Source organism: Herpailurus yagouaroundi, unplaced genomic scaffold, assembly GCF_014898765.1.
Source record: "Herpailurus yagouaroundi ecotype Mexico unplaced genomic scaffold, PumYag 191, whole genome shotgun sequence".
In the NCBI taxonomy this organism is placed as follows: domain Eukaryota; kingdom Metazoa; phylum Chordata; class Mammalia; order Carnivora; family Felidae; genus Herpailurus; species Herpailurus yagouaroundi.
The window spans coordinates 18787067-18791290 of record NW_024412422.1 but is presented as its reverse complement, the minus strand read 5'-3'; the positions used below and the strand labels follow the sequence as shown (position 1 = coordinate 18791290).

At 48.0% G+C, this 4224-nt stretch overlaps 1 protein-coding gene across 1 annotated transcript in view; it reads left to right on the top strand.

Annotated features, from left to right (window-relative positions):
* The window catches only part of RIMBP2 (RIMS binding protein 2), a 170687-nt gene that overhangs the window by 1591 nt on the left and 164872 nt on the right, over positions 1–4224 (top strand). Inside the window, exon 2 of the mRNA XM_040444113.1 lies at positions 860–906. The gene's annotated coding sequence lies outside the window, so the exon portion shown is untranslated. The remainder of the gene's footprint in view (positions 1–859; positions 907–4224) is intronic.

The window sequence follows — 4224 nt, the reverse complement described above, 5'->3', positions numbered from 1 at the left end:
TGGTGATGATGATGGTGGTGATGATGATGATGATGGTGGTGATGGTGATGATGATGGTAGTGATGTGATGGTGGTGATGATGGTGGTGATGATGGTGGTGAAAATGGTGGTGATAATGATGGTGGTGATGATAGTAGTGGTGATGATGATGGTAGTGATGTGATGGTGGTGATGATGGTGTTGATGGTGATGGTGATGATGTTGGTGTTGATGGTGATGGTGATGATGATGGTGGTGATGATGATGATGATGGTGGTGATGGTGTTGATGGTGATGGTGATGATGATGATGGTGAAAATGTTGGTGATGATGATGGTGGTGATGGTGTTGATGGTGATGATGATGATGGTGAAAATGTTGGTGATGATGGTGGTGATGATGGTGGTGATGGTGATGGTGATAATGATGGTAGTGATGTGATGGTGGTGATGGTGATGGTGATGGAGGTGATGGTGACAGTGACAGTGATGGTGATGATGGTGGTGATAATGTTGGTGATAATGGTGACGATGATGGTGGTGATGGCGATGGTAGTGATGTGATGGTGGTGATGATGGTGGTGATAATGTTGGTGATAATGGTGATGATGATGGTGATGGTGTTGATGGTGATGGTGATGATGATGGTAGTGATGATGGTGGTGGCGATGGTGTTGATGGTGATGGTGATGATGATGGTGATGGTAGTGATGTGATGGTGGTGATGATGGTGGTGGCGATGGTGATGGTGGTGGAAATCGCACTCGTGGTGGGGTTGGTGATGATGGTGGTAGGAATGAACCCAGCCGGTACGTGTTCAGTAGACTGAAGTTCACACCCAGTCCTCTGATTTCTATTTTATGTGTTCATGTTCCTGGCAGGAGGCAGAAAGAGTCTGTGTGTGAAACTCTGCTGTTTCAGATACAGGGTATGTGCTTGGTAACCATTTGTTCTCGTTACTACAGAGCCAAAAACATTTTGTCATTCAGTTAGTGAATGCAGGGCCCTTGCATGTGGGAATGTGCCTGGAAAACATTCCCCAACCTTTTCTTTCATCATTATCAATATAACGGTGTCTGTTTCTTCAATTGATATCATTTATAGTGAGAGATACTTATCTGCATGGCCTCAAGAGACAAATCGTGTCATTAAGAACACTTTCGTAGAGGCTGTGTCTCAACTGAGTGATGGGGGTTATTACTGGTGTGTGAGTTTGTCAAGTTCATTTATTCTACACGGCTTATGGGACTCAGAAGTTACTCTGCTCTCTGAGGGGTAACAGGTGGGTTATTTCGAGAGCTTATTACTTGTTTGATGTTTTTTAATTTTGGTCGTTCTGGGGTTGAAAGCGACAGAGGGGAGTGATATGCATGTGTGTGAATCTTTCCTATATTTGGAATGGGCTGATCTTTTTTTTTTTTTTTTTGATAGATTGTTGGCTGCTTGGAATTGCAGATGCATCATTAAGTTATTGCATTTAAATGTAGCTCTTCTTGTCACTTGGGAAGGGAATGGAGCGTTTGAATTATTTCACCATGAAGGGAGAGCAATCAGAAAATAGATCCTCAGGGCTTTTCAAAACGGGAGGTGTAGCCAGTGAGTCTCAGTGGTGGCTGTGTATTTGACTCAGAGGAAGAGGTTTGCTGAGAGGTCCTTCGGTCCACAGGGTATTGGAACGACCTTAAACACAGCTTAGCGATCACTGGGGTGTAAGCTCTCCGAGGGCAGCATTTTATACCCAAATTGCGATGATCCTTATTCTCAATACAGCTGTGCCTATCCCTGCAACAGGGGTCAGGGCCTCTCTGTGTCAATAAATCATTAAACTGTTTATGTATACACCGAGTTGGAGAAGTGATGTCACCAACAACGCTTCCCCAGAGGCCCGAGTAATGACAGCATCTTGGAAATCACACTCCTTTGTCCCATTTCAGGGGCAGCGATACTTGTTGGGGTCACATCTCACCGGGACGTGCAAGGTCAAAAGCTGAAACCCATGTATAACGTTCCCATTCCAAACCCAGTTGGCCGGCACCGGTAACGATTGGGTGTTTCCTTTTCTGAGTTTTCAGGCTCCCCCCCCCCCCCCCCGCCACGTGGACACAAACACACGCGCAGACGCGGCGTGTTGGTTTGTGGACGCGTATGCACGCGGAGTGGGGTCTGCATGCGTTTCAAGTGCTTACAGACGCTGTCCTGCAACTTTCACAATCGATTTTTTCATTCCTCAAGCTGTCTGCTGATACTTCCGATTTGCAAAAACTCAAGTGTCTTTTGACCTTCCCTTGCACCAAGCTAACCACTGTCAACAGTTTGGTCTCCTGGACCCTTTTCGACAGACGTGTGTGCGTGTAGCCGCAGAAAGTCTATCATAACTTTGCACGTGCTTTAAAGAAAACCATGCAGGTTTTTCTGCAGATTGGTATCTTTCTGTTTCCGGAATATTTGGTAGAGATCTTTCCACGGGAGTATTTTAGCACACTGCCTCATTCTTTAAACATTTCTACTTGTTATCCGATGGTGTCCCTGTACCACAGGGTCTTGGCTCGATCCTCCCGGAGCAGACCCAACATGGGGATTCCAGTCGAAGTGGCCTGTTTGCCAAGCGATGCCAGGAAACTTCGGGAGGTGGCGGGGGCCAGGCAGGGAAGGGCATGCCATCTAGCCGGTGTCCACTGGGGCCAGCGGGGCTCCTCTGTCCTGGAGACGGTGGGGCACCCCCTGGACCCACCCCACTCGAGGGAGGAGCATCTGGGGTATTTACCCACCGCCGTCCCCCTGCCGCTGTTTGCCGAGGGGGTCCCTCTAACACGTGCGTGAACATCCCGTCAGCTCTTGCTGCAGGCGTTGGTGGTAAGCGGTTTTACTGTGTGTGGGCTTGGAAAGCAAGGGGCTCTGGGCGGCCCGTGCCTCCCGCCGAGGGCCTGATGGTGCTTGCTCGTGTTTAACAACCCGCTGACATTGAACCGTTTATGGCCAGTTAACCAGCTGCTACCCTAACCACGTGTAAGGTTACCAGCATCGCTTACCTGTGTACACGTGACTCTAGAACATTCATAGAAAAGTTAAAATTTTAAAAAGGGGGGAGGTGCGTGCGCGTGTGTGGTCCAGCCACCTGACTTTGTACGTCATAGATGTTCAGTCAATATTTGTAGACACCACGAGCCGTTGACACAGGAAGGAAATGACCTCTCCGTATCTTGGAAGCGTGGCCCACGGCATCTGTTCTTTTACTGCGTCTCACAGAGAAGTTATGTGGCTCCTTCTGCCTGGGGCTGGTGGGCAGGACCTGTTTCCTCAGTGCCGTGAGCTCTCAGAGCAGAGAGTGGGTCAGAGAGAGCGCGACTTTATCTTCCCTGCCTTGGTGGAGAATTTTGTCTGGACAGGCTCAGGACAGGCCCTGACTGTCAGGCTGGTGAAGACGGTGCCTAAATCCATCCACCAATGCAGTATTTCCAGAGCGTTCTGCAGGTTACAGAATAGACAAAAGTGGCCGACGAAACCCAGATACAGACATATGTTTACTGCGAAAAAATAGGATTATGTATTAGAAAACAGATTTTTATTATGTTTTGATTGAAAAATTTTTTAGTGTTTATTTCTGGGAGAGAGAGAGAGAGAGAGAGAGAGAGAGAGAGAGAGAATCCAAAGCAGGCTCCAGGCTCCAAGCTGTCAGCACAGAGCCCCACGCGGGGCTTGAACTCATGAACCGGGAGATCATGACCTGAGCTGAGGTCAGCCACTCAACCGACTGAGCCACCCAGGCTCCCCATTAGAAAAAATGTAACTATCACATAACCAATGATTTCACGGTGGCAATATGAAGTTTCCTTTTCAATATCTTCATGTCCATAAAACGTGTGTGTTTGTTTAAGGAGAAAGAGTGCGTTAATAATCGGGACACAGAAATGGCAAAACTCATGAAGTTTGGGGAAACCCAGTTCACTATGGCCTCAGAGATGCACCCTGTGAGCTGCAGGCCGCTCCTGGGCCCCTGGACTGAGCCCAGGTCAGTCCCCAGATGACTCCACCCCACCAATTCTGGGGCCTCGCTTTCCGTCAGGGCTGCAGGACAGACTGTCTCCGTGTAATGTTGTTTGTGTGGAAATGTCTAGTTAAAACAGCTCTTAATGTCATTATACTTCATGACTAAAGTAATTATGTATTTTAAATTCCCCTTTCCTTTCTTCCTTCCTTCCTCCTTCCTTCCTTCCTTCCTTCCTTCCTTCCTTCCTTCCTTCCTTCC